The 12,419-nt window shown below is 44.9% G+C and overlaps 1 protein-coding gene and 1 long non-coding RNA gene across 3 annotated transcripts in view; both read right to left on the reverse strand.

Annotated features, from left to right (window-relative positions):
• LOC147458933 (Peptidase family M48 family protein) overlaps positions 1-12,419 on the reverse strand; it is a 97,611-nt gene that overhangs the window by 14,344 nt on the left and 70,848 nt on the right. The window lies entirely within an intron of this gene.
• On the reverse strand, positions 500-3,748 carry LOC147458934 (uncharacterized). Its single transcript, XR_015187715.1, has 3 exons — positions 2,517-3,748; positions 2,086-2,394; positions 500-1,984 (listed from the first exon to the last, which is right to left on the reverse strand). It is a non-coding gene; the product is annotated as an uncharacterized LOC147458934 (long non-coding RNA).

Here is a 12,419-nt window from a genome sequence, read left to right on the forward strand (position 1 = left end):
GAATAACTGGTCTTGAGTTCAACTCGTCGTCGGCTAGATCTTTAAGGTCTCTTTGGATAGTTTCCTACGACGTTAAAACTCTCTTCTTCTTTCTCTCTCTCTCTCTCTCTCTCTCTCTCTCTCTCTCTCTCTCTCTCTCTCTCTCTCTCTCTCTCTCTCTCTCTCTCTCTCTCTCTCTCTCTCTCTCTCTCTCTCTCTCTCTCTCTCTTTTCTCAAGTTTATTGAGTTGTTTGCTGTTACCTCACGTGTGTTGCAGTTGATCGATTTGGAGTGTCCAAGTCTATTACAGTGGTGTCAAAGCTCATATGCTTCTTCTTCTACGATTTGAACCCTTGTTCCACAGCTCACAAGGATTTTGGTTGTAAATCCGGTAGGGAGAAAAATGTCTCACCTACTCACATGAGTATCGAGACCAACGGAGGCTCTAGCAGGATTTGACCTTTTTCCAAGGAAAAATGTCTCACCTACTCACATGAGTATCGAGACCAACGGAGGTTCTAGCAGGATTTGACCTTTTTCCAAGGAATTGGGAGTAGAGTATGGCCCAGATCCGCCAATTGACTTTGATTGGATGGAGTCTTAGTGTCAAATGTAGGTTGAAACTTGAGCTAATCGGAAGCTCAAGTACTCCCAGGATCCATATTACACAAAGTGTCTGGAGAATCTCCCACTCGATAAGATTCAAATGCAATGGCAAGCTGCCACTCACTTACCTCTCAAGTACTCCCAAGGTAGAAGAGGAAGAGAGAGAATCCACGCGAGAGGCCAAGTGGCGAGTTTCACCCCTAGATGGCATTGGCCCCAAAGACAGGCGCCCCTTTTGGTATTTTCTTTATTATTGATTCGTAAAGGTACAATTCAAGAAGCTCTCCTCTTCTTCTTCACGCCAAAGTAATTAGGTACGTAATGTTCGTAAGTTACATAGTACAAAATGGATTGAGTTTTCAGGTACGTAAAAGTCCGTACTTTTTGTCACAAGCATGAAACTGAGAGTACTTCATACATTTATATATGCATTCACGAAGACTTCAAATAAAGACTAGCAAATCAACAGTAAACCATTACAAATGCCAAAAACTGGAGTCCACGACTCTAACCAAACAATGAAAACACAAAGCTGAGATTAGCTAACCAATGTCTACAACCAAATAGTATCAGATGTTTGCTGCCATGGTCACATAAAATTAAGAGCACCAAAATAAATACATAATGAATCATGAAAATCCAAGGCTGAAGTTCGAAGTCCTGACTCTAATAACTAGTCAGTACTACAAACCGCACACTCAACACTACACTCAAAGGTCATCATCATCATCAGAGGACGATGAAGATGATGATGAGGACATCTCTCCCTCTTTGAGGACATTGCCCTCATCATCATACTCTTGCCCTGTAAATCCTGGGTTCCCTCGTGTGTCTGCATCATCCTCATGTGGATCACCTTGCTCTGAAGTATGGACGAGACGAACAACAAGGTTTACTCAAACGCAAGGCCTACGTACTGCAAGCTTCCCAATCCGAATGCTCTCTTGCCGTGCCCTGTCAAGATCTGCAGCCTCCTGCTAGAGAGGGATGCTCAAGGCCCGAGTGCGTGGCCTCGTGACTCGCCTATCCACACTCTCCAACCCTCTCTATGAAGCTCTCGCAGTACCTCCTCTTGCTTGTCTCTGATACGAGTATCTATCTCCTTTACTGCAGGGTCTGGAACCATCTTCACCTCCATAGGATCCACCTACACCAACATTGACAAAATTCCATAATTTAAAGATACTTCAAGTAATTCAACCTAGTCTATCTACGAGCCTTTAGTGGACTGTAGCATGGAACAAAGTTCAAACCTGCTTGGGATTTCCCAAAGCATGGAAAGAGCACACTTGCCTCATGTTCGCTCGGTAGTACACCAGCTTCTCTAGCTGGGTTTGTTCCTGATCTTCATGTGCACCAAGGAATATGCACTCCAATTGCACTCACAAGCACTAGCATCCTGAGAGGTGCAATGTACAAGAGGTGCACATCTTTAGAGGACAAAAGTGCACAAGGTCAACATTTTAGGCACAACTCACGAACATGTTACAACTTGAATACCTGAGAGAGAATATGTAGAGCTAGCTGTGGAAGACCTTGTCTTCCATAGTTTTGCCACCAACTGAGGGGAAGCTTGGTAGCCTCGGGTCTCACTGCAACACTCCTCATGAGAGTAGGGCCCAAGTTGTTTATGAAGCTCGACATCTCCCCATCTATGACCAGCTGCTCATCCTCGCTGAACATGAGATTGAGGTACTCCGAACGAAGGGTCAGCAAGGACATGTCTCCAAAAAGCTCGGGCTTCTTGTAGAAGGGATGGAGTATAGCCGCCACCCATGAATGGGATACGCATATACTACCATCAACTATCTACAATAGCCAAAATGTAGTTCCATCAGCAAGTTCAAAAAGAACAATCATTGAATCTGACATTGGCAAATTGCCTATCATTCTAAAAAAGTATGCAAGTTAAGCACCCTGATGATTCTTACCGCTTCAGAGGTAGCGTCCTGCACGTCTCAATGTGTCCTCTCATCTGCATGAAAAGGTGAAATACTAGGCCAACGGTAGATCCCTCCATATCTGTCACACGTAAGAGAACAAAGAGTGGCTGCAGAGCAACGTCAAAGCTATGCACCTCTATCCAAAAGGCTTCATCTAGAACCTTCCTTTGAATGGCCTTGGTAGGCTCCTGTCTTGCATGGTGCATTAGACGCCACTTTGGATCCACAACAGTCTACAAAAGTCTGTCCCTCAACCTGTACCGTCTCTGAAGAACAAGGTACATGTATGCAAACCTGGTCTTCGAGGACCGCACCATATCCAATGTATTGTGGCTCCTGAAGGTGGCCAGAGCTTGGTGCTTCTTGCAGAAAAAAGTGGTAATCCTCGTTGCCTCAAACACAATAGACTGAACCCATGGCAATTTTCCTATATCCTCCATGAGTAAGTCGAGGCGATGGGCGGCACATGGAGTCCACACAATGCGAGGGAAATCACTCTCTACCATCTCACCCATGGCCTTGCAATTGCTAGCATTATCTAAAACAACCTACAAGTAGCCAAACAATGTACATTGTAATTAATGTAGATTCGTAGATATACAAGTCTCAAGAGGTGGTCCTCTTGAAATAGCAAATATTGAACAAAAACACAAGGAGAAGAGATGGGGGGATTGACTTTACCTGCACCACATTCTCCTTTCCCACCTTAAGAATGGCTTGACGTATATGTTTATAGATGAACTCTGCAGTGGTCTTTTCACCGGCCTTTCCGGCATCCATGGCTCTCAGAAAGTATGTACCAAGGCAAGATGCGACTAGAATGTTGATTATGTACATCACTCCATCCATTAGTGTCACAAAAATACGGAAGCATAAACTGACGTTTAATTGCACTTCAAATACTCAAGAGAATTAGATGGAGCGAGAAAACTTGACACTTTATTGGGGACCAGAAGATGGGCTGGTCCCCCCCTATAAAGAGAATATCTTTATTACTAAGGGAGAATCTTTACAAGCACAGGAACGGGGCATACGCCCGTCCTCTATTCTTTCTTCTGTTCTGTTCTGACTACTGACTAAGAAAGTGTTTCCACTTTCTTACTGCTTGAGGGATTTCCCCTCTTCTGCGAGACTGGTTGGAAGCTCTCGAAAAGAGAGTCTATCTTCCGAAACAGCTCATCGGAAGCTCTCACAGAGGAGAGTCCATCTTCCGTTATGTGTTGCCTTCATGTTCATTCATTCATGCATCGAACACAAAAGAGAAATAAGCAAAATGCACACGTACATGCTTGCTGTAATTTTCTGCACATAACCTGAAATTCTTATCTGTGCACACCCCTACGCCGAAACAGAGGTCTTCTTCGCGATGGAATCGCGCCAAACTTGATGTAGACTTCGGATAAGGAGAGAGAAGAGAATTTTTATGGCTGATCTGCTGAAAACAGCCCTAATCGAGGTGATTAGGGGCTGAAAACAGAGAATTTCAGCAGCCGCACTCTGCTAAGAGAGCGTCTACGGCAGCTTCTCGCGATGAAACTTCACCAGAAGGTGTCTATAACTGTGAGATCCCTTGTTCTTGACAATGGGAGCACAAGGCTACCACATATGTCGCAAGGGGCTGCTCTCAAGCTTCAATGGAGGGCTCCACCGCGTAGAGCACGCTCACATTAGGGGGGGGTAGGTGCACTGCCAGCCCTGAAAATGGGGGAGGGGGGGCTCCTAAATAGCCATCAGGGAGAGGGGGCGCTAGGAAGAGAGAGAGGGTGAGAGTGAGAGTGAGAGAGAGTTAGTTTGCATTGGTAAGTGTGCCACTTGGCACACTTACTTTAAAAACTTAAAAACCATTCAACTTTTGACTTTAAAAACTTCTAGCTCATTAATTAAAAAAATGTGCAACTAACTAACAACTGCTACCAATGATTCTTTTATGAGAACACCAAAGGTCTGTCGGCGCAATGCCGCACGGGCACTGCACCGCCTTTACCTGTTCACACTTGTCCGGCCGCCCGCCGGGCACGGACCGTTAAATTTAATTTCACGAAACTTACCCTAAGGCTTTATTAGCTTTATTAGCCTTAGGGTCACTGTTCTAAGGACCCCATCTCATTCATGTGCTTGTACTGACGCGCGTATTTTTCCTGAGCCTAAAATCTGAGGCTACTGCTTACCCCTTTCTGAAGACCCGATTTCCCAATCACTAGGGCTTCAGGGTAATTTCTGCTAAGGTCCCTCTGAGGTGTTCTAGCCCGCATTTAGGCTCACCTGAGGCCTTAGAACTGCTAGGTCTATTCTGGTGTGCACACAACTAATTAGATAATTCTTTTCTTGTAAATAAATTCATTATTTACAAAGTCTGACTTAGTTACATCCCTCTTGGTTCTAAACAGTTGACCTCAACTGTAGAGCGTCAACATAACTGTGCAAGATGTCAGGGTAGTCCTTAAGATCGCACTCAGTCATCCACTTTGCATCTAAAGGAGTGTAATTCTTGAACTTGACTAAATACTTTCGATGTAGACTCCCCGACTTGAGTTGTCTCTCTGAGTGGTGTATTATCTGTTCAGATTGAAGAATTTCCTCAGTCTCTTCGACTTCTGGAGGATCTTCTTGTACGGGCGCCACTGGAGGAGGTCCAACATATGGTCGGAGGAGACTGACATGAAAAGCATTGTGGATGCGCCAGTTAGAAGGCAAATCCAGTCTGAAAGTCACATCATTGACTTTATCTGTAATTTTGAAAGGGCCGTAAAATCTATGGGAAAGTTTGACAACTTTCTCTTTGCCGACCCGCTTTTTCAATCTAGCTTTCTCAAACCGAAGCAGGACATATTGTCCTTTTTCAAGATTGAGATTCCTTCTGTGCTTGTCTGCTTTTCTCTTCTGTTGCTCTTGAGTACGAAGAATTGCTTGCTTTACTTGTTGATGGGCAATATCAATATTGCGCACAAATTCATCTGCGGCGAAGATGTTTTCTTTGGTCACCATAATAGTAGGGTAAGAGTGGCTTCCCGTAAATAATTTCGAAGGGGGCTTTACCAGTTGAGGAATGTATGGTATTGTTATACGCAAACTCAACTATTGGTAAGTACTGTTCCCATTCGGATTGTCGTTCCGAAACATAGCACTTGAGAAGATCTAAAACAGTGGCATTAGCGATTTCGCTTTGACCATCTGTTTGAGGATGATAAGCTGATGAAAAATCAAGCTTAGTTCCCAAGTTTTCAAACAATGCCTGCCAAAATAGACTAGTCATGCGGGGATCTCTATCGCTGACAATAGTCTTTGGCAATCCATGGTGTTTAAAAATCTGAGCTAGAAATATTCTAGCCATGTGATCAGTTTTGATCGTCTTCTTTACTGGAAGAAAATGGGCTTGCTTACTGAATCTGTCTACTATAGTCCAGATTGCATCATTTCCATTCTTGGATCGAGGAAGATCCGTAATAAAATCCATGGCAATACTTTCCCATGGCGTGTTAGGCACAGGGAGCGGCTGAAGCTTGCCATAAACTTTATGTATGTCATATTTTACCTTTTGGCAGACTAAACACTCACGTACATATTTTTCAATGTCCGCACGGAGTGTTGGCCAAAAGAAATACCTTTCGAGGGCACTAGTGGTGGAAGCAATTCCCCGATGCCCGGCATAAGGAGAATTATGTGCTTCATCCATCACCTTTTGTCGTAAGGGCTGAGCTATGCATATTGCTTGTTGACGATAGTGTATTATCCCTGATAGAATAAGGTGGCTTTGAGTGACCGGCTTGAAGATCTGCCCAAATTGTGGCGAAGTCTGGATCTTGAGGATACATCTCGCTGAGAGATTCTAGTTCCTCATGATAAATTGTTGTTAGTGCATTGATCTTTGGACGCCTGGAGTGAGCATCTGCAACTGCATTCTTTGTTCCAGAAGTGTGTAAAATCTGAAAATGAAACATTGAAAGAAAGTTGGCCCATCGCATCTGCTTTTCTGATAACTTTCTCTGTGTGAGAAAGTAGTGAAGACTTTGATGATCTGTCTTGATAATAAAATCAGCTCCTAATAGATAGTGTTTCCAAATGGAAAGAGCATGAATTACTGCCATTAGCTCTTTTTCGTATATGGAGGCATGCAACTCTGCATCTCTAAGGCGCCGACTTTCATAGGCTATCGCGTGACCCTCTCGGTTCAAAACTGCTCCTACACAATCTCCAGATACATCGCAGTATACCTCGAAAGGTTTGCGAAGATCAGGGACGGTGAGAACAGGCCGTGACTGAGTAGATACTTAAGCTTTTCGAAAGCTTGTTTTTGTCCAGACCCCCAATGGAATGGAATCCGCTTCTTTGTCAGGTCATGGAGGGGACCTGCTATCGCGGCAAAAGCTCGAATGAAACGCCGATAATAAGAACAGAGGCCAAGGAAACTTCGTACATCATGAACTGTAGTTGGCGTAGGCCATTTTACAACTGCTTGAATCTTATCAGGGTCCATTCTCACCTGGTTGTGAGATACTATATGGCCCAAATAGTGGATTTCTTTTAGAAAGAACTCACTCTTCTTAGCATTCACAAATAATTTGTGTTTGCGTAATTCTTCAAACACTAAGGCGAGATGCTTATAGTGTTCGTCTTCCGTCTCTGAGAAGATTAAAACGTCATCAAAGAAAACGCTGGTAAAACTTCTATATGAGTGGAAGATTCTATCCATCATTCTGTTGAATGTAGCTGGTGCATTAGTGAGTCCAAAAGGCATCACTAAGAATTCATACAACTCGAAGGTTGTTCTAAATGAAGTCTTATGCACATCCTGAGGAGCTATGCGGATTTGATGATAACCGCTCTTCAAGTCTATACGACTAAAGGCACTTGCTCCTTGTAACTTGTCAAGAATGTCGTCAATCCGAGGGATTGGAAATCGATTCTTGATTGTGATCTTGTTTAGAGATCTATAGTCTATGCACATGCGGAATGTGCCATCCTTTTTCTGTACTAGCAAGACAGGTGAACAATATGGAGAAGTACTAGGCCTTATTAAGCCCTTCTCCAAAAGTTCGTTAACCTGCTTGAGAATTTTCTCTTGCTGCATTAGACTAACTCGATAAGGGGGCTGATTTGGAGGAGAACTTCCTGGGATCAAGTCAATGGTATGATCCTCAGGTCGCGAAGGTGGGAGTTCATTTGGAAGTTCATCTGCAAAACAATCTTTCTATTAACTTAAGTCGTTTTTGCTCTAAAGAGGAAGAAAGTTGTGGAACAGACACATCTCTCTCTCTTGCAAAAATCAAGTACGCTGAAACACACTTTTTCATTTCTTTCTTGATGGCAATGTGGTTGGCGATAGGAATACGCCAATCACCTGCATCTGCAAGTACAAGATACTCCTTTCCTTTATGAGCAAAAGATAAGGTTTTCTGAACATAGTCAGGAATGGGATGCATCTTGTAGTGCCAAGGCATTCCCAAGATAACATCGCATCCTTCAAGTGAAGCTAGTAAGAAAGACTCTTGATCCTTGTAGTCGTCGACCTTTAGATTCAACTTCCCTATGATTGGAGTAGAGTTTGAGTTCTGCCCTTTGAAAGCAGATTGCGCTTGAATAGAGACTCCCAAACGATTGGGCTGCAAGTTCAGGTCGTCAGCTAGCTTGGTAGAGATGAAGTTGTCTGTGCTACCAGGGTCAAACAAAATAAGAGCCCGCTGGTTGTTGATACTACCCCATGCTTTGAGAAGAGCTCTTTCTTTTCCATCCTTGGTTGTATTTCCCTGTACATCTAGGACTGCATTGGAAGAGGGTGGTTGTGGAGGTTTGGTAGGACAATCACCCTTCATATGACCAACTTGTCCGCACTTGAAGCATCTTCCTTCACTAATGTATGTTCGCAACTCAGCAGGAGAGAGAGATCTCCCTTTCTTGGGCTGATTTGGCTTTGCTTCTGCTTCGGAGGCGGTTCTTTTCTTCTTTTGAGAAGAAGTAGAAGAGGTAGGCTGCTCATGGAGAGCCTTCTGCTTAGCATGGTAAGTGCTTTGCTCCATCTTCCTGGGAGTACCCTTGTCATGTATTCCATCAGCTATGCGGGCTGATTCCATAAGTATCTGCAAATTACCTCGAGGGTAAAGCTTCATAGCCTTTTGGAAGGCTTCATGCAAACCTGCTTCAAACTTGCGCATCTTCTCCGAATCGTCAATCTTCTTGAATGGAGTGACTTTCAAGAGAACGTCCCAAAACCTATCCACATAGCGTGGAACAGTTTCGTTCTCTGACTGTGAAAGTCGATCCCATTCTTTCTTTACCTCTTCCTCATAGTCTGGAGGAAGGAACTGTGCGTAGAACTCCTTCTTGAAAGCGGTCCAATCTTGGGGTTTGCGATCTTCCAGGATAAGGGTTAACCACCAATTGCTGGCGGTGCCTTTCAGGTACAAACTAACATGGCGAAGCTTGGATCTTTCTTTAAAATTCCCTTCAGCAAATGCAACTTCAAATTGGCGGATGAAAGCCAAAGCTTTGTCACTATCACGCCGTCCATTGTAGGTGTCGAATTTCACATCTTTATCTCCCGACTTGAATGTTTTCTGCCTGTGGTGCTTCTTCTTATGGTGCTCCTTCTTTCGATGCTTAGACTCCTTGGGGACAAGAGTCCTTTCCCTTGAATGTACTTCTTGCTGCGACGGATCGTCGAGAAACATGTCTTCCGGAGAAACTATGTCTTCCAGATCCTTCATGAAAGAGAATTGAGGGGAATCAGGGGGGTCCTGCTCTTGAACCTTTGGATTAAACCGCACATGACGTTCTGGAGATTTCTTCTGCCTCTCGTGCATGCGGGAAGTTCCAATCAAAGGATCTTTTCTTGGTTGTGGCGCCTTTGGGTTCTGCGGGATTTCTCCCGACCCCATCGGCATTTTCTCCTTCCCTTTTTCAAGAGTATGGAGAATCTTTTGGACTTCTGGATGGGAGAGAGCTTTCTGCAACTCTTCCACCTGCTGTTGAAGGAGAGATAACTCTATCTCGCGTCCTCCCATTTCTGCAATCTGCCAAGAGTCGTCAATCCCTTCAGGAAGAGAGAGAGGACCTTGCTCTGATACCACTGTCACAAAAATACGGAAGCGTAAACTGACGTTTAATTGCACTTCAAATACTCAAGAGAATTAGATGGAGCGAGAAAACTTGACACTTCATTGGGGACCAGAAGATGGGCTGGTCCCCCCCCATAAAGAGAATATCTTTATTACTAAGGGAGAATCTTTACAAGCACAGGAACGGGGCATACGCCCGTCCTCTATTCTTTCTTCTGTTCTGTTCTGACTACTGACTGAGAAAGTGTTTCCACTTTCTTACTGCTTAGGGGATTTCCCCTCTTCTGCGAGACTGGTTGGAAGCTCTCGAAAAGAGTCTATCTTCCGAAACAGCTCATCGGAAGCTCTCACAGAGGAGAGTCCATCTTCCGTTATGTGTTGCCTTCATGCTCATTCATTCATGCATCGAACACAAAAGAGAAACAAGCAAAATGCACACGCACATGCTTGCTGTAATTTTCTGCACATAACCTGAAATTCTTACCTGTGCACACCCCTACGCCGAAACAGAGGTCTTCTTCGCGATGGAATCGCGCCAAACTTGATGTAGACTTCGGATAAGGAGAGAGAAGAGAATTTCTATGGCTGATCTGCTGAAAACAGCCCTAGTCGAGGTGATTAGGGGCTGAAAACAGAGAATTTCAGCAGCCGCACTCTGCTAAGAGAGCGTCTATGGCAGCTTCTCGCGATGAAACTTCACCTGAAGGTGTCTATGACTGTGAGATCCCTTATTCTTGACAATGGGAGCACAAGGCTACCACATATGTCGCAAGGGGCTGCTCTCAAGCTTCAATGGAGGGCTCCACCGCGTAGAGCACGCTCACATTAGGGGGGGGTAGGTACACTGCCAGCCCTGAAAATGGGGGAGGGGGGGCTCCTAAATAGCCATCAGGGAGAGGGGGCGCTAGGAAGAGAGAGAGGGTGAGAGTGAGAGTGAGAGAGAGTTAGTTTGCATTGGTAAGTGTGCCACTTGGCACACTTACTTTAAAAACTTAAAAACCATTCAACTTTTGACTTTAAAAACTTCTAGCTCATTAATTAAAAAAATGTGCAACTAACTAACAACTGCTACCAATGATTCTTTTATGAGAACACCAAAGGTCTGTCGGCGCAATGCCGCACGGGCACTGCACCGCCTTTACCTGTTCACACTTGTCCGGCCGCCCGCCCGGGCACGGACCGTTAAATTTAATTTCACGAAACTTACCCTAAGGCTTTATTAGCTTTATTAGCCTTAGGGTCACTGTTCTAAGGACCCCATCTCATTCATGTGCTTGTACTGACGCGCGTATTTTTCCTGAGCCTAAAATCTGAGGCTACTGCTTACCCCTTTCTGAAGACCCGATTTCCCAATCACTAGGGCTTCGGGGTAATTTCTGCTAAGGTCCCTCTGAGGTGTTCTAGCCCGCATTTAGGCTCACCTGAGGCCTTAGAACTGCTAGGTCTATTCTGGTGTGCACACAACTAATTAGATAATTCTTTTCTCGTAAATAAATTCATTATTTACAAAGTCTGACTTAGTTACAATTAGAAATGATGGAAAACCCAAAAGTCTGCCACCAAGCTTTTACTGGGGTGACTGCTTTGTCAATGAGTGCTTTCTACTCATCTAGCATACTTGTACGCATCTTGTTGTAATCCAAGCCAGTGCACGACTGCGTGGGGCCAACCTGAGAAATGGCTCTGACCATCCTCTTCCATTGATCTGTTAGAAGCACGTTGAACGCAATATTGCACTCTACAAGAGTGCGAGCAATCTCCATCTCTCTCACTCTCTCTCTCTCTCTCTCTCTCTCTCTCTCTCTCTCTCTCTCTCTCTCTCTCTGAGTATGGGAGATACCTCACGGAGATGACGACTACACATGGGCTAGCCATACTTAATGGCTTACAGCGGTTTCCTGGAGCAGCAGGCTTCACATGCTTTCCACACAGACATGGGGCCAGTACAGTGGACTATGTTATGACACAGCCGAGCTTTATTCCTTGTATTCAGGATTTCACAGTGGGAGCCAGACCAGTGGGCGTAGCAGTGGATCATGCTCTCTTGACACTGTCCGTATCTTTTCAGTTTAGTACAACCCAGAAATCAGGAGGCAGGTCACACACCCGTTATACATTTACACCAGAGACTGACTCGGTTTATACAGAGGCGATCTGGGATCGTCTATGCACAGTTGTTCCAGGCCTCTCAGTAGAGGAGTGCACTACTTTACTGACTGAGACACTACATGATGCAGCATCAGAGGCATACCCACACACTCAACCGGATCGGAGGCGACATTCTGGGAGCATGCCCCAGAATAGTTGGTATGATGAGGAGTGCAGAGAGATGAGAGCCCAGCTTCAGAGGGATCTTCATTTAGGAGTCATCACCTACAGACAGTCGCGGATTGCTTTCCGGCGCCTTGTGCGAAAGAAGAAACGAGCTTACCTCGCCCAGATGGAGCGAGACTTGTATCAGTTGTTCTTGAGTAGAGACTCAGGCGAGGCATGGCGACTCTTCCATGAGCACTCCCCTCCCCCAGTGATTACTTCTCCTGATGTGTGGGGCCAGTATGCGACATCGTTATATACGGTTCCTGGGCAGGATCCCCTTCCAGATCCTACAGAGCCATGTCCACCTACGAGCACCTTCTTTACCACTGAGATGGTAAAGAGAGCCATTGACAGGATGAGGACCAGGAGGGCTTACGATCATGACGGTCTAGTAGCGGAGCACTTTATACATGCTAGGGATATGCTGATGGAGGTTCTTGCAGTGTTGTTCAATCGTGCCATGTGTGAGGTATTACCTGAGACTTGGAGGTTGTCTACTATTGTGCCTATATTCAAGGCAGGT

The sequence above is a fragment of the Adiantum capillus-veneris genome, chromosome 4, assembly GCF_014529385.1.
Source record: "Adiantum capillus-veneris isolate H3 chromosome 4, ASM1452938v2, whole genome shotgun sequence".
Lineage (NCBI taxonomy): Eukaryota > Viridiplantae > Streptophyta > Polypodiopsida > Polypodiales > Pteridaceae > Adiantum > Adiantum capillus-veneris.